The sequence below is a fragment of the Mobula hypostoma genome, chromosome 14, assembly GCF_963921235.1.
Source record: "Mobula hypostoma chromosome 14, sMobHyp1.1, whole genome shotgun sequence".
Classification (NCBI taxonomy): Eukaryota; Metazoa; Chordata; class Chondrichthyes; order Myliobatiformes; family Myliobatidae; genus Mobula; species Mobula hypostoma.
Window position 1 is genome coordinate 27,063,814 of NC_086110.1, and position 23,977 is coordinate 27,087,790.

The 23,977-nt window shown below is 40.0% G+C and overlaps 2 long non-coding RNA genes across 2 annotated transcripts in view; both read left to right on the forward strand.

Annotated features, from left to right (window-relative positions):
• The window catches only part of LOC134356483 (uncharacterized), a 108,814-nt gene that overhangs the window by 68,476 nt on the left and 16,361 nt on the right, over nucleotides 1-23,977 (forward strand). The gene's annotated exons all lie outside the window — the stretch shown is intronic.
• On the forward strand, nucleotides 8,974-23,870 carry LOC134356484 (uncharacterized). Its single transcript, XR_010020362.1, has 3 exons — nucleotides 8,974-9,004; nucleotides 9,954-10,018; nucleotides 22,643-23,870. It is a non-coding gene; the product is annotated as an uncharacterized LOC134356484 (long non-coding RNA).

The following is a 23,977-nucleotide window of genomic DNA, read 5'->3' on the forward strand; positions in this document are numbered from 1 at the left end:
TCAGCAAAACAGTCTCCCAGTCTGTGTCGGGTTTCGCCAATATATAAAAGGCCACATCGGAAGCACCGGATGCAGTATATCACCCCAGCCGACTCACAGGTGAAGTGTCGCCTCACCTGGAAGGTGGCTTAGAGTAGGCTTCTAAATTATTTTGCATCTGATTGAATTGGTGGTCAGATTGTAAACTGGATAGTGAATAGCTTGCTTTTGGGTAGGCCAGGATAGTTACTATAATAATAGCTTGAATAGATCTATGCTACTCTGGGAGTCCTGAGGGCAGAATTAATAGGGTAGCCTAGAAAATTAATTGCGTAAAGCTGTTTTTTTTCCATCCATATTATTCAATTGAACACTTATTTTTTTTTTGGAGTGAAACGAGACAGGAACTGTTTCTGGATCATTTAACGAGGCCCTTCTATTGTCAAGCATCCTTGAAAACTGAACACTTTTCCAACCATTTCCACAGGATGCCATCATTTGCTGTGAGGTATTCCTTCTGGAGCATTGCAGGGTTTGGATTTCCACATCCTGGCAGGACACATCATTGACCATTCCCGGGATTACATGATCTTCAACACGCAGAGCTGGGCTGTCTACAAGGGAAGCAATCACTTTTATTCATTCACCTCCCCACCCTGTTCTGATTAAAACGACAACCTTAATTCCTCACCTTCCAGTCTGACCTCTCAATCTGCTGCCACCTACCCCTGATATTATGGTCTCCCACATTTGCTATCCCTCTTGCTCCTCTGATTTCATCTAACATTCTATTGGCCTCCTGCTCCCAAAAATCCTCCTAACTCCCTTCCCTTGAACTACAAGTTTCTAATGCCCCTGGGTCTATAGCTGAAAAGCTTCCAAGTCTCACCTGTGAAAAGGAGGATTGTGCACACATTTTTTGGCTACAAGAAAATGCAATGACCAGTCCTCAGGCATAGCACAAATTTAATGCAGTGGACTAACATCCAAAACCATCATTGCTGCCCAGCTTCACCACTAGCTTAATGATGTCTGCAATTTGTAAGAAAGGAGCACTTTATCATCTTTATGATTGACTTGAATGAAGGCATTAAGTTGAAATTTCTTGTCAAGTTAATGGCTCTAAATGTATGTGGGAATAAGCACATGATATCACCCATGTGGATTGTTGGTAGCTCTGAAGGAAGTGATAAAACAGATCAGAGTGTGGCATATGTACCTCAATTACATAAATTATCCTTGCACTTTCTAGATTTCTACAAGTGTTTTTAGCAATTTATGGCAAATGTATAGGAAAACTGCATCTTGAATGTATTGAAGGGGTAAATGTTTAAAAAGAAAACTCATCATTGTTCATTCTGCTTCATACTAAGTTAGATGGAGAGAGTATATAATTACTTAAATTGGGTGTTTTCCAAAGAAAAACATAACGTTGTTTTAAGTTTTCCTTCATGTCCATTCTTTTCATTAGTAACAAGGTAATAAATTCTAGGCTGGATTTTTATTTAGTTGCATTTTTATGAACACAACCAAGAAAATGCCAAGTCATCTGAAAACCTTTGAACAGGTAAGTAGAGCGAAGCAGAAATTTATTCAGATAATTACTTGATTGTGTTTTATGACAGCCATGGAAAGTGTTTCTTTACAAATTATGCTCATATCGTGATAATTCACTGATTCTTGAGAATTTGGATAAAACAGGTTTTAATTTTGAAAAGACAAAATTTTAAATGTTAAGAAATCTAGACTTATATGTTTATAGAACAAGGTCTCAGCAATCAAGCAATATTTTGGTGCAACCTCCTGGTTTTGTAATTTTTTTCATAAAATGTGTTTTTCCTGTCATTACTTGGTTTTTGTCAACACAGTCAGACACAATAAAAAGCTAATTATTCCTATTTATTTAGTCTTATATAGATTTAGAGCTTTTAAATCATTGTGTCTACACCGTAGGTACACATATATGCTGTTAACTGTTGAATATTCAATTTTGTTCATTTTTTATACTATTTCACGTGCACTCCTTTAAAAACTCTTACATCATGTAACTTTTATCATTGACATTAAATATACAAAATGACAATTTTGGACATAAAACACTCACTTTTAATTTTAAAAAGCCAATTACTTTAATAAATCAACTGTTTCGGAGAAACAGATTGTAAGCATATCAATTTAAAACAAAGAAAGTTCCATCTGACGGTGGTGACTGAGACCTGACGGTGGTGACAGTGGCCTAATTGCAACAAACAATTCCAACCTTTTCACCACTCAAGTCAATGCTTCCTTGCTTAACAACTTTATTTAACAATTTGGTACAACAAATAACAATTTGTCATGTACATTTTATCCTTCTGTAAATATTAACAACAAAGGTAAAGAGCAAAATAAAAACTGCAGTACAACTGCAATGTTTAAGCATAAACATCAGAAAACACACCAGGAACTAAGAAACAATTCCATCCATTTCTGGGCTTGAAAATCTTCAAAAACGTTCAGTCAGCTTTATCACGAAATAGACAATTAATATGCTTCTCCTTCTATGTACATGACTTCAGCAGACAGGTGATAGATCTCCCTCGTCCTGCTTGCACGACCCGGTAATGATGGCTCCATCAGTTTGACCAGAATGTCTTCAAATGGTATGAAGCACGTATCCTTTCCACCTGGTTTTTGGATGGAAGTGCGTGTTGGGCCCATGAGGGTGGAAAACTTGAACATCTTAATGATGAGCATCCACAGTGACAGCCTTTGCTACCTACAATTTTGGTCATAAATGACTGCAAGCCGATCTCCAGAATGACACCAGCAGATATATCTGTCGTATTGCTAGTTTGCTCTCGTCGCCAACACTTTTTCAGTTTGTTTCTATCTTTTAATATCCCTTGAAGTTTATTTTTCAAAGGTTTCATCTCTCTCAAGTATCTTGCTCTTGTTTTCTTTATTTCCCTACTATAGACTGCCTGCTGCGAGCTGGCTCCTGTATAGTCTGATCCAATGGACTATCTGGGGGAGTTTCTGGGCGTTCTGGGCCCTTTCTCTTACGCTCTCTTGACTCTTCCTGTCTACATTTCCACACCTTTCTCTTACTCCTCTTTTCCCTTTCATTCAAATCACTGATAATTTTTATCTTCCCATCCTCTACTCTCTTCTTTCATCTTTGCTTTTCCTTCCTCAGGTAGTCCTCCTTTAACTCTGGCTCACTATATATTTTCTCTCTCCCCTTTTTTTGGTATTCCCTGTTTCTTCTCCTTCGCTCCTCCAGTGATAGCTGCTGCCTAGCCATAACTTCCTAAAATACATAAAAGGAATTTAATGGAATTACTATGAAATTGTGCAAAATTACTATGAATTTAATTATGTTTAATTTGGTGACATTTTATAAAATGATTATGAAATGGTACAACTAAATTCATTTATGGTTTTAGTCACTGGGGATACATATAGTAAGGAAATGTAGGCCTGTGTGTGGAAGGAATAAAGGGGAAATTATGTATATTATAAATAAAGAGGTTAATGAAACATTACAAGCCATATTACTATTTATTGTGATCATAAATTATATTCAAGCCTCCACTGAGGATGATTTGGATGTTTTTGTCAACACCGTCAGACAGAAAACCTGACAGCATTGACGTCTGATGGTAGTGACAAAAACACACTTTTTTGCATGACATGCATGAGTTGTATACAGGAGCCATCTTGTTTTCCCTCTGTTGCTAGCTGCCTCTGGCCTCTATGTCATAACTTAAAATAATTCTTTCTATACTAAAGAGACAGTGTTGACACGTCATGATTGTGACAGTAGCAACATCAATAAACGTATAAAAATTATTGAAAAAAATAGCAAACTTACAGGAGCTTGTTTGACCTTGTTGCATTTAGCAGATGCGGAGGGTGGAAAGGGGGTCCTCAGGAATATAGTTGACCATGTGGTGGCCTGATTTTATTGCTTTTTTTTTATAAATATCTGACGCTGCTGACAAAACCTTGGGACACATTTTGAGCAACCACAAAATAAGAGTAAATATTGTTGAAAATTCACTGCTTTTAGTTTTAAAGAGGTTTTTCTTTCTTTCTTTTTAAATCTTTTTATTAAGTATACAAAAAAGGTAAGCCATATAAACATTAATACAATGTTAAAGTATAATAAAATTCCAAAAGATAACAATACCAAAAAGAAAATACTACAAACAATGTAATTTAAGCATAAGAAACCAAGATAACATAATAGTATACTAGATTTTATATATATCAATGGAAAAAAAAGAAAAAAAAAACCCCCAAAAAAAAAACCCACCGTGCAACTAACTAAAAGCAAAGCAAAGCAATGGGCTAACTTGAAACCAAACAGAGTTAAACTTAAAATCACGTCCTCAATCCCGACCTCCATTAAAACAGTGAGAAAAGAACAAGAAGGGTAAATATTACATTAAATGAAAATATCGAATAAAAGGTCCCCAAATCTGTTCAAATTTAAATGAAGAATCATAAAGGTTACTTCTAATTTTCTCCAGATTCAAACATAAAATCGTCTGAGAAAACCAAAAAAAGGTAGTTGGAGCATTAAGCTCTTTCCAATGTTGTAAAATACATCTTTTCGCCATCAAAGTAAGAAATGCAATCATTCTACGGGCTGAAGGGGAAAGATTACTAGAAATTTTAGGTAGTCCAAAGATAGCAGTAATAGGGTGAGGAGAGATATCTATATTTAATACCTTAGAAATAATATTGAAAATATCTCTCCAAAAAGTTTCCAAAGTAGGGCAAGACCAAAACATATGAGTTAAAGAGGCTATCTGCCCCGAACATCTATCACAGAAAGGATTAATATGCGTGTAAAAACGCGCTAACTTATCTTTGGACATATGTGCTCTATGAACCACTTTAAATTGAATTAGGGAATGTTTAGCACAAATAGAGGAAGTATTAACTAATTGTAAAATCTGCCCCCAATCATCCACAGAAATGGTAAGCCCCAATTCCTGTTCCCAATCTACCCTAATCTTATCAAATGGAGCTTTCCTAAGTTTCATAATAATATTATAAATCATAGCCGATGCACCTTTCTGACATGGATTAAGGTTAATTATCGAATCTAAAATATATATAGGAGGAAGCATTGGAAAGGAAGAAAGTATAGTACTTAGGAAATTTCTAACTTGTAAATATCTAAAAAAATGTATTCTTGATAAGTTATATTTATTAGATAATTGTTCAAAAGACATAAGGGAACCATCTAAAAATAAATCCAAAAACCGTAAAATACCCTTAGTCTTCCAAGTTTGAAAAGCGCAATCCGTAAAAGAGGGAGGAAAAAATATGTTACCTAAAATAGGAATCGCTAACCCGAATTGATTAAGATCAAAAAATTTTCTGAATTGAAACCAAATACGCAAAGCATATTTAACGATCGGGTTAGAGACCTGCTTAAGGCGTTTCGAATCAAAGGGAAGAGATGAACCTAAAATAGAACCAAGTGTATAACCCTGAACAGATTGTAATTCCAATGCTACCCATTTAGGAATAGATAGTATGTCCCGGTCAAGTAACCAAAATTTCATATGTCGAATATTAATAGCCCAATAATAAAATCTAAAGTTAGGTAATGCTAAACCTCCATCTCTCTTAGCTTTCTGTAAATGTATTTTACCCAGTCTCGGATTCTTATTCTGCCAAATAAATGAAGAAATTTTAGAGTCGACTTTATCAAAAAAAGATTTAGGAACGAAAATTGGTAATGCCTGAAACACATATAAAAATTTTGGCAAAAAAAACATCTTAACTGCATTAATACGACCAATCAAAGTTAAATATAAGGGAAACCATTTAGGTGAAAGTTGAGTAATATGGTCTATTAATGGTAAAAAGTTAGTCTTAAATAAATCTTTATGTTTACAAGTAATTTTAATCCCAAGATATGAAAGGTAATTATTAATCAATTTAAATGGAAATTTATAATATAAGGGAAGATGTTTATTAATCGGAAAAAGTTCACTCTTACTAAGATTTAATTTATAACCTGAGAAAAGACCAAATTGTGCTAATAACTCTAAAACAGCAGGAATAGATCTCTCAGGATTAGAAATATATAAAAGTAAATCATCAGCATAGAGTGATAATTTATGGGACTTTAATCCCCGAGTTATCCCAGTAATATTTGAAGATTCTCGAATAGCAATTGCAAGAGGTTCTAATGCAATATCAAATAATAGGGGACTAAGAGGACAGCCTTGTCGAGTACCACGAAAGAGAGGAAAAAAAGGTGAGTTTAAAGAGTTAGTACGAACCGAGGCTACAGGGGAGTGATATAACAGTTTAATCCAGGATATAAATTTCAAGCTAAAATTAAACATTTCAAGCACCTTAAATAAATAAGGCCATTCTACTCCATCAAAAGCTTTCTCGGCATCTAAAGAAATAACACACTCAGGAACATTTTGTGAGGGAGTATAAACGATATTTAACAATGTACGAATATTATAAAAAGAGTAACGACCTTTAATAAAACCCATTTGGTCTTCCGAAATAATAGAAGGAAGTACTTTTTCTAGTCTATTTGCTAATAACTTAGAAAAAACTTTAGAATCAACATTTAATAAAGATATTGGTCTATAAGATGCACATTGAGCAGGGTCTTTATCCTTCTTTAGTATTAAAGAAATTGATGCTCTATTAAAAGATTCCGGAAGTTTACCAAGTTTCAAAGAAGCCTCAAAAACCTTATAGAGCCAAGGAATCAATAAAGAAGCAAAACATTTATAAAATTCAACGGTAAACCCATCAGGGCCAGGAGCTTTCCCCAGATTCATAGAAAAAATAACATTCTTAATCTCATCCATTGTAATGGAAGTATCTAATAAAGAAGACATATCCTGTGAAATCTGAGGGAAGTCTAACTTATCTAAAAAATCATTCATATATTTAGAATCTCGAGGAGACTCTGATTGATATAAAGAAGAATAAAAATCACAAAAGGTTTGATTAATCCCCACATGATCCAATATCAATCGATCATTTTGGTTATAAATCTGATTGATTTGAGATTTAACATAATTAGATTTCAATTGATTAGCCAGCAGCTTGCCAATTTTATCACTATGAACATAAAAATCACTTCTTGTTTTCTTTAATTGGTTTACAATCGAGGACGAGAGTAGTAAACTGTGTTCCATTTGAAGTTCAGTTCTTTGTTTGTATAGCTCCTCAGAAGGAGCCATAACATATTTCTTATCAATTTCTTTAATCTTGTCCACAATTGCCATCTCCTCCTGCTTCTGTTTCTTCCTCAAAGCAACGGAATATGAAATAATCTGACCCCGAATATAGGCTTTAAAAGTGTCCCAAAGAGTGTTAACCGAAATATCTTCTGTATGGTTAATTGTAAAAAAAAGCTCAATCTGTTCATTCATAAAATTAACAAAGTCCGAGTCCTGAAGCAACAGCGAATTAAAACGCCATTGTCTATTGTTTGGTATATTGGCCATAATTTTAATAGAAAGCTTAAGTGGAGCATGATCCGAAATGGTTATAGAATCATAATCACATTTAATCACTGAAGGAATGAGACGAGAGTCAATAAAAAAATAATCAATTCTTGAATAGGAATGATGAACATGTGAAAAAAAGGAAAAATCTTTTTCCTGAGGATGCAGAAAACGCCAAATGTCCGTCGACCCAGAATCAGAAAGAAAAAAATTAATCAAATTTGCAGATTTATTAGGTAAAGTCCATAAAGGAGCCGAACGGTCCAAAGCTGGAGATAAACAGGTATTAAGATCTCCGCCCCAAATCAATGAAAACTCGTTCAAATTCGGAAACTGATCAAACAATGATTTATAAAATTCCGGACAATCCATATTAGGAGCATAAACATTAACCAAAACTACTTTTTTATTAAATAGTAAACCACTAACCAATAAAAATCTACCATTCGGATCAGAGATAATATCCTGTTGTATAAAAGTAACTGAGGAATCTATAAAAATAGAGACGCCTCGAATCTTAGCATTGGAGTTCGAATGAAATTGTTGTCCCTTCCAGAATTTGAAAAAACGTAGTCTGTCCCCCCTCCGTACATGGGTCTCTTGTAAAAATAAAATTTGTGCTTTAAGTCTCCGGAACACTTTAAAAACTTTTTTTCTTTTAATAGGATGATTAAAGAGGTTTTTCACTCTATTCTTTCATCTGGCATGTATATTATACATTTTAAATTATTTTTCCACACTTTTTTTATCATATTGAAATGACAATCTCTTGTCTGAGGACAACGGATTTTGTGGGTACTGGGCTATCATGTAATCATTTAATTTATAAAATTAAAAACAAACATATGAAAAAATGTTACATTTGTGCAAAAGAGCCTCAGATGATCAATCCTGATTATTTTAAATAAGAAAATGTTACTCATTTTCAACGGAATTAGCACTTTTCTTAGTGGGATATGTTTTCGTCGAAGTCTCAAGAATCAGTGAATTTATTTGAAGTCATTAATTTGGAATTTCATAGAAACTAAAGAAGTTTTGATTTTAATTTTGATTTTAATCTTTTTTGTAAACAGCAAATATCTTGAATTAACTTTATTTTAGAAAAAAATAAGATCTCAAATATAATTGAAAGTATTTTTCTCAGCCATTACAGAACTATATATCTTGTAGTAAAAACAACATCACATCTACAATAGCCATGTAAAATAGATCCTCCTTTAACCTGAGACACTTGAGCATCCAGATTATCTAAACAGAGCCGAGGCAGGTACAGTGAAAGGTCAGTTTGGCGTCATGCTTACGTCTCTAACTAAAACGATACAGTAACATGCTTTTGTTACAATTACTTCTACCATTTCCTCCTGCACAACTGTCAGCAACCAATTTTTAGATATAAACATGCTAAAACACTTTTCATAATTCCTTGATCATGCAGTGACTCAATACTTTCATTTGTTTTTAGCACTGGAAATCGTGGGTACCTGAGTAAGGTAGCTTCTTCAAATTAGCCCCGATGGGGTTTGGAAAGCATTATTAAGGTAAACATGAATGTGGAAGCATTTTATATAGAGCCTTATGTGGCTGTGGCTTTAAAGGGGTCTGCTGCTGGTTAATTGTTGAATGGAAGCAAGTCCCAGACTAGTTCAGGACACACACACACACACACACACACACACACACACACACACACACACACACACACTTACCCACCCACCCACACCCTACCTCTCTCTATCTATGGGACAGATGGCAGATAAGGAGTGCCAGGGCAGGGGGTGGTGCGGATGCAGACACATCCATCCATCCCTGAGACACCAGGCAAGGTCTTTTGCCTCCCGCTTCCGTCCCTCTGATTCCCCACTCCCTAACCCCTTCCCACTTTCAGTTCATAATAGAAACTCATATCAGAATCGGGTTTGTCATCACTCACATATGTCATAAAATCTGTGGGTTTTTTTGCAGCAGTACAGTGCAGTACATAAAATTGCTACAGTACTGTGCAAAAGTCTTAGGCATTCTAGCTACAGTATATATATATGTGCCTAGGACTTGCACAGTGCTGTATTTCTACTTAAAATTTTATTGAAAGTTTTCAAAAGCCTTCTCTTGCGCTACTCAACTTCCAAATACAGTCCATGAAATGCAGTGGGCTTGGCACCACCTGAGTCCCAATGAATTGTCGATCCACTAAAATGATCAAAGCAGTGGTGTAGTGGCATCAGCACCAGACTTTGAGGCCAGTGGTTCCGGGTTTGAATCCATCCAGCTCCTTGCACACGTTCCATCCGTGTTGGGATGAGAATCGAGCTAGCAACTCGGCCTCGTAAAAAGCAGACAAAGTGCTAAAGAAATGGCAAGGTTGCTGCCCAGTGTGCCACAAGGTGTGGAGAGGAATAACATATAAGATGATGAAAGTGCACAAAGTACCCCTGAGACTGGACTTGTTTTCCCGGACTGTTAACTACATTTCCTGCTTCTGGTTTACAGCGGGGCACAGAGGTAGAAGGCATTCCATGTGGAGCCTTTGAATGCTACATTACAAGTTATGTGCAGTAAGTATGGAATTGTGTTCTGTGATTGGATTGTAGTTTAGAAATCAATACTATGCTAATATAGAGACAGAGAAGACTGCAAATGTTGGAATCTGGAGCAATGCACAAAGCAATAGAGAGACTCAGCTTTAAACCGATTTGTCTGAGTCCGGATGAAGGGGCTCGAATGGAAACAATGACTGTCCATTTCCCTCCATGGATGCTGCCCTACCTGCTGAATTTCCTCCAACACCTTATACAAATGTGTCCTTGTATTTGAATGTCTTAGTCGCTGAGTTTGGCTTTACTCAAGGCACTGAGGAAAATCTCCAGTCTTGTGGCTGGGGCAATGTGATGGTGGTGTGGGACTTGGAGGGGAGCGAGCAGGACAGTTTGGGTGAGAGAGAGGAGGCAGGGCGGTGGTTTATGAAAAACTGTCATGAAAAGAGAAGGGGTTCTGAAGAGAGAATATAGGTTGCTAGGTAGGAAGCTGAACAGCAAGACCTCAAAGGTAGTTACCTGTGCCACGTGCCAGTAGGGGTAAAAATAGAATGAAATGGCAGATGAGTGTGTGGCTAAATAATTGGTGCAGAGTTTCAGATCTGTGGATCATGTATATCTGCGGGGAATGTATGAACAGTACAAAAGGAACAGGCTACACCTGAACTCAAGGGGAACCGATATACTTGTGGGCAGGTTTTCTAGAGCTACTCAAGAGGGTTTAAACTGGGTGGCAGGGGATGGGAACCAGAGTCATAAGTCAGAGAATGGAACAGCTGGTGTAAAGGTAGAGAGACTGTGAGGAAGGATAGGCAGTGAATAAAGTATAAGAGCAACTATTTGGATGGGTTAAAATGTGCTGCCTTTAATGCAAGACAAATGAGAAACAAGAGTGATGAACTTAGTGCATGATCAGTACATGGAACTATGATATTGTGGCCATCACAGAGACTTGGTTGTCACAAGAGTAGGAGTGGCTGCTGGATGCTCCAGGGTTTAGATGTTTCAAAAAGGGTCAGGGAGGTAAGTAAAAGGTTGTGGCATTGTTAATCAAGGATGGTATAGCTGCATTAAGGGCATCTTGGAAAGATTGTCTGCTGAGTCTTTGTGAGTAGAAGTCAGAAGTAGGAAAGGAGCAATCACTCTATTTGGAGTATTCAATAGACCCCTCCCCAGCCACCCCCCAAAGTGATACTGAGGAGCAGATCGGTAGGCAGATTTTGAAAAGATGCACAAATAACAGGATTGTTGTAATGGATGACTTCAACTTGATTGGCACCTCTTTAGTGCAAAAGGTTTAAATGGGGCAGAATTTGTTAGGAGGGTCAGGAAGGACTCCTGTCACAATATGTAGACAGGCTGATCAGAGGAGAGGCTATACTAGATCTAGTACTTGGCATTGAACCTGGTCTGGTGGCAGATCTCTCAGTAATTGAGCGTTTTGGAGACAGTGACCACAAGGCCCTGACATTTAGCACAGCCATGGGCGAGGATAGGCACATATGGTATAGGAAAATATATACTTGGGGGAGGGAGAATTATGATGCTATTAGTCAGAAACATGGGAGCGTAAAGTCAGAAATATATACAATGGTAATGTGGGAGCACTTGCTTAGGATTCTGGATAGGTTTATCCCATTAAGACTCTGAAAGGATGGTAGGATGAAGAGAGGTGCAACATCTAATTGAGAAAAAGAAGAAAGCACTTTTAATGTTTCGGAAGCAAGGATCAAACAGGGCTCTTGAGAGCTATAACGTACCCAGGGACTTAGAAGAGCTAGAAGCAGACATGAGAAGGCGTTAGTGAGGAGGATTAAGGAAAACCTCAAGGCATTCTACACAATGTGAAGAATAGGAGGATGGCTATAGTGAGGGTAGGATCAATCAGGAACAGAAGAGGAAACGTGCCTGGAGTCAGAGGGGGTAGGGGAGTCCCTTAATGAACACTTTGCTTCAGTATTCATTAGCCAGAAGGACCTTGACAAATGTGAGGCCAGTGTAGAACAGGCTAATGTACTTGAACATGTCAACATTAAGGAGGAGGATGTGCTGAAACTTTTAAAAACATTAGGATAGATATGTCCCTGGGGATAGATGGGGTATACCCCAAGTTATTATGGGAAGTGAGAGAAGAAATTGCTGTGCCTTTTGTAATGACCTTTATATTCTTACTGACCACAGGAGTAGTACCAGAAGATCAGAGGGTGGCAAATATTATTCCTTTGTTCCAGAACAGTAATAGGAATAATCATAGGAGTTTTAGACCAGTGAGTCTTACATCAGTAGTGGGTAAACTATTGTAGAGGATTCTTAGCAATAGAACTTACAAGCATTTGAAGAAGCATAGTCTGATTAAGGATAGTAGGAATGGCTTTGTGAGGGGCAGGTTGTGCTTCATGAGACTGATTGACTTATTCGAGGAAGTGACAAAACAAATTGAAGGTAAAGTGGTGCATGTTATTTATATGGAGTTTAGTAAGGTGTTCAACAAGGTTTCCCATAGTAGGCTCATTCAGAAAGTCAGGAGGCATGGGATCCAGGGAAACCTGATTGCATAGGTTTAGAATTGGTTTGCCCACAGAAGGCAGAGGGTAGTAGTAGATGAAGTATACTCTGCTGAGAGGTTGGTAGCTACTGGTGTTCCACAGGAATCTGTTCTGAGATCCATGCTCGTTGTGATTTTTATGAAGACCAGATAAAGAAGTGGAAGGTTGCGAAGTAAGTTTACAGATGACACAAAGGTTATGGTGTTTTGGATAGTGCAGGAGATTGTCTTACATTACAGTCGGCCATTGATAGGATGTAGAGCTGGGCTGAGAAATGGCAGATGGAGTTCAATCCAGAAAAGTGTGAAGTAATTCACTTTGGCAATTGGAACCTGAAGGCAGAGTTCAGGGTTAATGGCAGGATTCTTAGCAGTGTGGAGGAACAGCAGAATCTTGGGGTACATGTCCATAAATCCCTCAAGTTGCCATGCAAATTGATGGGCTGCTTAAGAAGGCATATGGTGTGTAAGCCTTCATTAGTCAGGAGATTGAGTTCAATAGCTGTGAAGTAATGTTGCAGCTCTATAAAATTCTGGTTAGACCACAATTAGAATATTGTGTTCAGTTCTGGTCGCCTTATTATAAGAAGAATATGGAAGTTTTAGAGAGGGCCTGGACTAGAGAGTATGTCTTCTGAGGAAAGGTTGAATGAGCTTGGGCTTTTCTCCTTGGAGCAAAGGAGGATGAGAAGTGAGTTGATAGTGGTATATAGGATGACAAGAAGCATAGATCAAATAGACAATCAATGTGGGTGGCAATGACTAATATGAGAGGGCATAATTTTAAGGTGATTAAAGGGAAGTGTAGGGGGATGTCAGGGCTAGATTTTTTATAGAGTTATAGTGCATGGAATGGACTGCCGGGTGGTGGTAGAGGCAGGTATATCAGGAACATTTAAGAGACTTTTAGATAGGCAATGAATGAAAGAAAAATGTTTGGCACAACTTTGCAGGCCGAATGGCCTGTACTATGCTGTGCTGTTCTTTGTTTTATGACAATAGTAAAAATATTTCTATATTGGACAAATGATCTGGAGAGACAGGATAAAGAAAAATAAACTGCATGGGATTGGCTAGATCCACCATGCTAAATAAACAATTGTAGGCCTGATGACCCTATGGGAGATAAATTCCACAACAGAGGTTAAATGGCAAGTTCAAAACAAGGCTATGTAAAATGTAAGGTTCAAAGTATCTTGAAATCTTTAGAGCAATTGACTTCCAACCAGCCTATTGGCCAGGCTAAGTATTATGGAAGCTACAGGTGGATTATTGCATGGGTATTGAGGTAGTAATATTTGCAATTGTGTCCGATCAGCATACACCAGGCAGTTTCAGAACCTGCTTTGAAGAGCTCTAGTGAAGATAAAGGCCATGAAGTAGCAAAAAAAAAGCAAGAGGATTTGGTGAAAAGAATATAAGTGTCAATGAATTCTGCAGCCCAGAAAGGGGCAAGGATTGCAGTTACTGTGCAGGTTTACCCATAAGAAACCAAAGGCATAACTGTGTCAGCCAGAGTTTAAGTGAATGTAAAACTGATGATGATCAGATCTTTGAGTTGCAGAAACATTCTGTTGAGCAAGCAGGAGGCAAGCCAGGGTGAAACTGAGACAGAATCGAAGAACTGCTACTATAGTTCTGAGAAGGTTACCCCTGAGCTATCCTAATATGTGGAACAGTCATGTGGGAAGTGCCAAACACACCTGCACTATTTGTATTATCTCAGGGGATTAGTGATCCATGCAACTAACCATTGTGCAACTGTTACTTTTAAATTGTTGGTGTTGCCATGACTCTGGGAAGAGAATGTGTCACGTCGATGCCTACCATACGTTCTATGTTTCACGGTAAAAGTTTATTTGCGAGTTGACTGCCACAATAAATGGGCATTTTCTTGACTGTCCTATTCTAAATGATGTTCCACTGTGCAAGAACCCAATGCTCTCCACACAAGGGTGGCACTGGATCTGAGCTGGGAGCATACACTTATCTTCACCATGTTTCTCTTCCTTTCCACCCCACACCACCCCCCCCCCCCATGCTTCTCTTGCAATGATTTCTAAATTGACTCCTTCAAAGCATGTTAAAGATCTCCTCATTCTGTTTTTGATTTGTAAAGTCAATAAACAATAAAGATAGCATAAAGACATAGAAACTTTGAAAATAGGAGCAGGAGTGGTCATTTAGATGTTTAAGTCAGTTCTGCTATTCAGTGCAAACATGGCTAAATCATCTGTACCAATATAATATTCCTGTTCTCCTCCCATACTCCCTGATGCCTTTAGCAATGAGAAATATCTCCTTACAATATTCAGTGACTGTACCTCCACAACCCTCTGTGGTACTGAATTCCACAGGCTCACCTTCCTCTGGGTGAAGAAGTTCTCCTCATCTCAGTCCTAAATATCTTGTCCTGTAACCTGAGACTCTGGTCCTTCATTAGGCACCCCAGCCAGATGAGAAATAACGGTTCCTACAGAGAAGTGTAATGAATACATGTGTATGATGAATTTAATCCCACTGCTGATATTATTAAAGTTAATTTTGAGTGAAACCTTTTAAGGTTATTGAGTTTACAAGTTATGTACAGTAAATGCAACATTGAGCTCTACTACAGAATCAGCATTTACTATGGACGTTCCAAATACTGGATTTACAGAGTGGGGAAAATTCTTTGTGGCATGCATACTTTGCAATACATGAGGTACAGGAGTTTCATGGGCAGTACTTATTTGGTTGATAGTGTTAGCAATATTATAGACTGCTGCTATCTTTTCATTCTCAGTGGTTTACTGTTTATGAACTGGCGAAGGAGCACCCTAGGCACTCTTTTCGTACATTTCCTTGAGGGACATTTAAGATGGAATATTGCATTTAAAGACATATTATGCATATTTAACTAGACTTGATCCTAAAAAATGCACTGATCTCAGGTATGGCTGGCTGGGCTGTAAGGGTACAGTGAATAGCTCTCATTTGCACTAAATGAATCCATTAAGGGGTTTTTTTTCAAATCAAGGAGTAGGTTGAAGAAACAGTTAAGGGAATGCAGTGAAACAAAGCAGGGATTCAACTTTGAGGACAATGAGTTTTCTATTTCTGCTGTTTCTGAAACATAGCCTAAGTAAACTGTCAGAAAGGGAATGAATCTCTTTAAGCTGGATGGATACGTTTGCTGTCTTAACAGAGCCAGTTCTGCTTCACCAAGTGACCTCTTTTGTATTTTTAAAACCAAAGTTGTTTCCTTTGACCTTTGGACATTGCCTAAGACTAACTGTGGGAAAATGTGTAACAGTGCACCAAGTGTCATTTTCAGTGCCAGGAATAAGAAGAATTTTTGCATATTGACACTGAATTGTGAACCATGAAAAGTAATAGCTCTGCCAGATTCCAGTTTGCTCACAGTATTCCACTCTGTTTCTGGTTAAAGAATCTTTTTAACAAAAACCAATCTGTTTAAGCCTGGACAGAAAGCCTTAGCTGTCCTTCCTGTGCTACCACAGAGAGAATGAGAAATGAAGGCTGAAGGCCTAGACAGTTTGCAAGGGGAAATGCATACAAGGTCAGGATAAGAAATGAGAACTTGTTCGCTTTGTGCTCCCCAGGTGATATCCAATAACCCTTTCAGCTTTCAAACTGTAAAACACGGATTCATTTTCTCAATTCAGAAGCACAGGACAGATTTTGTCACAAATTTAGTTGGAGTTATATACGACAAAGCCTTACATAGCTGAAGAAACGTTTTCTTTATCTAAGCAACAGGGGGGAATGAAAATGTAAGCACTTGCAAGAAACGACATAAATTCAGTCTTTTGCTGATCTGACCCAGACCGGGTGGAAGGAATGCATCGTTTTCCTTTGACGGTCCGATTTCCTGACTGACATTTGAGAAGTTGTCTCGCCTGGCCACTAAAGAAAGTCTACATCAATTACTTAAAAGGAAACCAGCCTTGTCTCTGAAAGCTTGGCAGTAGAAGTGGTTATTGTTGAGCTGGAGTTAATGAACTAACTTTCTTTTTGTATTTTCAAAGCCTTAATTATTTGTCTTAAGGTCACAAGACCCTTAAGAACTTGAAACACAGCCTGCTATGGAACTGGAATCTCATTAGATCAGATAAATCACAGCATGCTCCTCGTGATGTACTATAAAGCTTTCTTTCCTCCAGTTTTACCACTTTTCTTTATAATTTTCCCTTACTTGCAGTTAGCTATTCATATTTCTATGTGGTTAGCACGCAAATAGGCATGGAATTCCCCAAAGAGATCAGCACTCTTAACTTAAATTCTGCTCCAGAATTGAAAACAAAATCTACTTCATTTATTTTAAGTAAAGAAAATTGTTTGAATTGGTGGGAAGATCCATAAATACAGTTTTAAAAGACAACTTGTATTTTTAAAGCACCTTTGATGTAGTAAAATGTTTTGGCGACAAGGAATCAGAGAAAAATTTGTATGGGGATATGAAGCCTTACATGCATGTAACTGAAAATTCAGTCAAGGTGGTGAGTTTTAAGGAAAGGGAGAGACTGAGATTGGGAATTTCTTGGGGGAAACTGCATGTCTTGGGTCCTGCTTGCTGAAGGAACAATTGTCAATAGTCAACAGGAGATTGGAGATTGTTGACACAAGTGTGTGGTTATTCCCCAAGTGCAGCAGGAGAGACACTGAAGCGGATGAACAGTTCACTGACTTTTAATCATAACTGTGCAGGAAAAAGGAAAAAAACAATAAACACTAGGCCAACAGGATCATTAACTAAAACTCTCATACCGAAAGCTAATGCCAACTCTTGTGGCTACGAAGCAGTAACTTATTACTAAATGAATATCGCTCCTTTACAGTGTCAGTTGAAACGGTAGTCTCCTTTTCCAGAACAAGGGTGAAGGTAAGCAGGGAGCATAGATGTTGCTGTGCTTTTTGTCAAGTCTTGACACGAGTAGAATGAGAGGAAGGGAGTTAAATGCCAGCACAATAGAACACTAATTGGCTGCAATGTGCATACTCATGAGCGTGATTACCGAGCCGGTTCTGCAACCCGGCTGCAAGGGCGCACTGACCCTGTGGCAGTCCAACGTTGTGACAGGGCCCCCCTCCTTCCCAGGCGCCACTCCCGAGGTACCTGAGACCTGTGCCTGCCGGAAATCCCAGATGAGAGATTCTTCCAGAATGTCATGGGCCGGAACCGAAGAATGTTCCTTGGGGCCATACCTCTCCCAAATCCTCAAGATACTGGGTACTGCCCTGCACCCAGTGAGATGCCAGGAACCCATCCATCAAGTGGGTAGCAAGGGGTGGGGGGGGGGAGGAAGTCACCAGCTTGAGCTTGGAAACATGGAACACTGGGTGGATCTTCATTGATGACAGTAGGCACAATCTATATGAGACCTTGTTGATAGCCTCCACTACAAGTAGTGCCAGGTAGCATGGGGCCAACTTGCAGCTCTCAGCTTTCAAGGGAAGATCCCTAGATACCAGCCAGACTTTCTCCCCTGGCTTGAGAGGCTTCACATGTCAGTGGAGCCAATCAGCCTGCTGGGCAATGTTGCTTCTGGCCCATCTCCACATGTGCTTGTAGCATTGAAGCAACTGTTCAGCAGCAGGAACTCTCACGTCAATCTTCTGGTCAAGGAAGAGTAGTGACTGAAAACCCTTCTGGCACTCAAATAGGGGCATGCCAGTGGACGATAACTGGAGGTTATTGTGGACAATCTCTACCCAAACCATTTGGGAGCTCCGGCACATGGGGTTGGAAGAGGCAAAGCAATACAGGGTTGTCTCCAGCTCCTGATGTATTCCCTCATTCTGGCTGTTAGATTGGGGGAGAAACCAGATGGGAGGCTGGCTGTGGCTCCTACAAGAGAACAGCAGGCCTTCCAACAGTGGTATGTGAACTGTGCTCCTCAATCAGGCACTATGTCCTGAGGGAAGCCATGTAGCCTGAACACATGCTGAACTATGAGGGTGGCAATCAAAGGAGCCTGGGGAGAGCAATGAAGTAGGCAGCCTTGGAGAATCGGTCCACAACTACAAGAATGGTAATGTTTACCTCAGACAGGGGCAGATCAGTGATGAAAACTAACAAGAGGTGGGACCAGGGGTGATGAAGCACATGCGGTGGACATAGCAGATGTGCAGGGTAGGTGAACTTGTGGACATCCTGGAACATTTATGGCCACTAGAATTGACTCTTGATAAGTTCCAGGGTCTAATGAATTCCTGGATGACCCAGCCAGGAAGAGTAACCCCATTCCAACACTCTAGGATGCACTGTGGCATGGATGAACAACCAGTTGGGAGGTTTTCTACCTGGGCCTGGATCAAACTGTTGGACGGCACTCACTTCTGCCTCTATCCCCAAATGGTATTGGTATTCTTGCTGCTGGGATGATAGGTGACGGTGAAATTAAACCAGGTTGGGAAAACCAAAGAGGAGTGATCTGCCCCTGCCAGCCAGTGTCGCCACACTTCCAAGTTCTTGGTTCCCAACATCGTAGTTGCGCTCAGCCGGAGACGAGCGATGGGGGGAGAAAGGGACAAGGATGTAGCCAGTTATCTGCGGAAGAGTGCTGGGAAAATACAGCTCCAATTCCCACATCTGCTGCATCCACCTTGAAGATGAATGGCCGGAATGAGTCTGGGTGTTGCAGCACTGGGGCAGTGGCAACGCGTCACATTAGTTTCAAGAATACTTGGTCTGCTTCACTTGTCCATTGGAATCATGCAGAGGCCTTATTGGTGAGCGTATTTATGGGGGCCGTGATGGAACTGTAGTTTCTGATGAAGCAGACCCCATGAAGCGCTGCACCTTCTTGACCGTAGATGGTTTGGGCCACTCATTGACAGCCTGAAGTTTACACAGGTCCATTTAAAAATGAAGGTGTGTGGATATAGCCCAAAAGCTACACCTGCTCTTTATGGAACTCACACTTCTCTAGCTTAGCGTAAAGGCTATTCTCGAAGAGCCGCCTGAGAACTCTCTAGACATGCTGAACGTGTTCCTGGCAAGAGCAGAAATGGACCAGAGTGTCATCCAAATATGCAGAAACAAACTGATTCAACATGTCCTGGAGCACATCAGTGACCACGGCCTGAAAAACTGCAGGAGTGTTGGCCAGGCCAGATGGCAGTACAAGGTACTCAGAGTGGGCAGTGGAGGTGTTGAAAACTGTCTTCCACTCATCCCTTTCTCAGCTACAAACCAGGTTGTAAGCATTACGCTATCTCAGATGGAGATAGATTCTCCATCTGTCTTGGAGAATATGGTTGCTCCTCGGGGATGTCAAGATGCAGAGGAAAGCAGTGGAATAGGGTAGTGGTTCTTCACTATGATATTGAGGAGCCTATAATCAATGCAGGGATGGAGTTTGCCATTGTTCTTGCTCACAAAAAAGAAGCCTGTGCCTGCTGGTGAGATTGATGGATGGCTATATCCCAAGGCCAATGCCTCCTTGATATATTCCTCCATAGCCAGTGTTTCTGGACGAGAGAGGGAAAAGAGCTTGCCCCAGGGAGAACTAGTACTGGGCCCCACTTTTGGATGCCATTAAGGACCAATCAACCCACAGATTGTGTTGAGATAACCAAGAAAAGCCAATCACCAGCAACAGTTCAGCCGAATCAACAAGGTAGAAGGAAAGTTATTCTCTATGGTTGCCCTCTACAAGTGGAAAGGTGGATCTTGTCAGTCCCCAGAGGCTGGCAATCCAGAGCCTCGACATTGATATTCTCTCTCAATTGTGAAGTTAGACTCTCCATCTTTGTACCAGAGAGATATCTATGGGGTTCCTGGCTGCCCCGGAGTCAATAAATGCCCGAAGCTGATGGGTCTGGGAACCCCATAACAAGGAAACCGGGAGCATTATGTGATTAGGGAAGGATGCTTGCAGGGACCATCAACTCATCAGAATTCTCTTTCCTGCTAACACACGTCTTCTTTAACTGGGCGCTTGGGACATGATACCTCGAGGTGTTGTGGATTGCTACAGTAGGGGCAGGAGCTTGTCCTCCCGTGCCAATCTCGTTCCTCCTGAGATGCATTGGACAGGCTGAGTGGGAGATTCATCATGTAAGCCAGTTTACACGTATCGCCCCTGAACCAACTTGCTAAGCTCGGAAAGTCAGCTCACGTTGGGAATAAAGTTCTTGTAGCCATCGGGGTCACCAGAGTATCTGCCTTGTGGAGGAATACTCAGCTCTGATCCAGAAGATGCTATGGGAATCAGGGCATTAGTGGCTGAGAATGATGAGACTGTAACTGGAGAAGGTAGAAGAGATGCTGGGAGTGGGGCTGTCCTGGTTAAAGACTGCTGCTTCTGAATTGTGGCTGTGAGAGCGGTAATATCTGCCACCTGATTCTGGCTGTCTGTAGTGAGCTTGTGAACTGTCACTGCGAGTGTTGAGACCTGTTCTTCCTGTTTGGACTGGGCAGTTGTACTGCGTGAGCTATTTCAGCCAACCCAGACTGCATTGACTTTAACTTCTCCTCCACATGACCAACAAACTTTGGTTTGGATGGGACTTGCTGCTCTCTTGAGTAGTTGTCGGACCATAAAAGCCACGTCAGTCAAACCAGCCTCTACTGACTTTCACCTCTTTCTCACCTACACAACAAAATTCAGGGCCGAGATGAGCTGTCATGTTTCTGCTGACTCCATTTTAGTTGGTGAAGACTTGCTGATGCAAGTGTGTGATTAAGGCCCAAATACAGAGGGAAGGACACTGAAGCAGGTGAACAGTTTTATGGACTTTTAGTAAGAACTGTGCAAGAGAAAAGAAAAACAATGAACACTAGGTGAACAGGACTTTTAACTAAAACTCTCAAACTGAAAGCTAACACCAACACCGTGGCTAGGAAGCAGTAAAATATTACTAAACGAATACTGCTCCTTTACAATGTCAGTTGAAACTGTTGTCTTCTTTCCTGGAACAAGGATGAAGGTAAGCAGGGAGAGTAGATCTTGCTCTGCTTTTGGTCAAGCCTTGACAGACAAGAACAAGAGGAAGGGAGTTAAATAGCACCATTATGAAACACTAATTGGCTGGAATGTGCATACCTACGAGTGTGATTGCTAAACCTGTTCTGTACCCCACCTGAAAGGGTGCGCAGTCCTTGCAGCAGAGTCCAAGGTTGTGACAATTGTTGTCATAAGAATGGTCTTTGTGAGAGAGATAAAAGATACAGTAATGGAAAGCAATGAAAGAACTGAAAATAAAACGGAGAATTTTGAATTACTTCCACTGCGTGACAACGAAGTGGCAAAGGTCACCCAAATCTGAGAATAATGGATAAATTGGATTGGGAAATGGTTCGAATAACAGCAGTTCTGATAAAGGGTCTCAGCCCAAAACGTCAACTGTTTACTCTTTTCCGTAGATGCTGAGTTCCTCCAGCATTTTGTGTTGCTTGGGTTTCCCGCTTCTGCCGATTTTCTCTTGTTTGAGAATAACAGCAGTGATGGTTTTGAAATTGCAAACATTTCTGGGTAACTGAGAAAGCAGACCTTTGGTGTAAGTATGTCTGTAGGTGATGAAGGTTCTAAATGGATTGAGATAAATATGGGGATGGTTGATATTTCAGAGTTAGGGAAGTAGGTAGTCTTCGTGATGTTTATAGTTTGTGTAATTATCCCTCTATCCCTCCGATTGTAGAATTGCTGACTAACTCCTTTAACCACATGTAGACCCAACCATGACGCAGGGTCAATTTTCTAGCATCTAACAACATGTCCTTACTCGCATTACTCCCATCAGGCAGGAGGCTCTGTAACATCCATGCCCAGATCACCAGACTCAAAAACAGTTACTGTCCCAAAGCAGTAAGGCCGTTCAACACCTCCATCCACAGACTCCACCATGACTTGATTATTTCTTGTCATTCACCTTATGTACAGCCTAATGTCACTTTATGGACATACAATCAATCTATGTATATAAGCTATCTTATGTATTGATATTTGTTGTGCTTTTTAAAACAATATTCTGTATTCTTTATCTTTTTTGCATTTTTTTTGTGTGGAATCGGATCTGGGGTAACAATTATTTTGTTCTCCTTTACACCTGTGTACATGAAATGACATTAAAAAATCTTGAATCCTAATTAGGTACTATATTTGGAAAGTGTCATGCCAATTGGAAAGGTCTTCAGGATGACAAGCATTAAGAATACACCAGTACCACTCCTCTAGTCCTGTAGCCAATGTCTGTTCACTGGCTCAGACTGCTGCTGCCTGTGCTGTGATGTCCAGTCCATGCTCAGCCTTCTAAACTCGCAAGTTTGCTTGTCAAGATCACCCTGCAAAGCTACTCCACCGCCAAGTCAAAAGCTTCCATAAGCCATATAGCACTTTTCATATGTCCTCCTGACAGACAGAAGACAGGCACTGGAGTGCAGAAGAGCCTTTAGTAATTGTGTGTTTGGCATATTTGGTTTTAATGATTATTTAGTGTTGTCTTTTTAAATTGTGTTTATGGATATTTTGGTGGTCCATAACAGAGGGTGAATAAACTATGAAATTAATGGTAAATAGAAATGTGGATTATAATTAAGTTCTACAATTGAATTAATTTGAGAGAACTTTAGTAAGGAAAGGTCGTCCAAGCTGCGGCCTCTTTGTTTTCTTCCGCATTCTTCTTTTCCTCGTGCTTTTGACCTCCACCTGCTCATTGTGTAGCTAGAGTGAGCGAGTGCAAACCAGCAGACCACCCTAAATCCTGTTATCTATCTCTGCCAAGAACTGCCATATGGAACAGGCTACAGAAGTGTTTGTTCGATCAGATATGAGGCAGCAGTAGGGTTTTCATGATGCTTATGTCACAAATGTGCATCAGAATGACTTGTCGCATCATCAGCAGATAGCCCAGTAAACACACTGGTTTTTTGTGATGGCTCAAAGGCTATCAGGCTTGGGAAGTGAAAGCAGTTTGGCTGCTGCATAGATACTGGCCTTTCATTCACAAAGTTCACTGTATATTGTCATGTACCAATAGAATAATGATTGGAACATTCCAGGTCAGGGAAGAGTGCAACGGTGCCATGGTAGCATAGTGGATAGCGCAACGGTATTACAGCTGGGGGCATCAGAGTTCAGAATTCAATCCCAGAGTCCTCTGTAAGGCGTCTGTATGACCTCCCTATGGAATGCGTGGGTTGTCTCTTAGTGCTCCCACAGTCCAAAGACGTAACAGTTAGTAGGTTAATTGGTTATTGTTAATTGCCCCGTGATTACATTAGGGTGTAATCGAGGATTGTCGGGGGTTGCTGGGCGGTGTGGATCACAGGGCCAGAGGAGCCTAGTTTGTGTTATATCTATAAATTATTACATACATACATTGAAAAAGAGGAGCAACACACATCAAAGTTGCTGGTGAACGCAGCAGGTCAGGCAGTATCTCTAGGAAGAGGTACAGTCGACGTTTCAGGCCAAGACCCTTCGTCA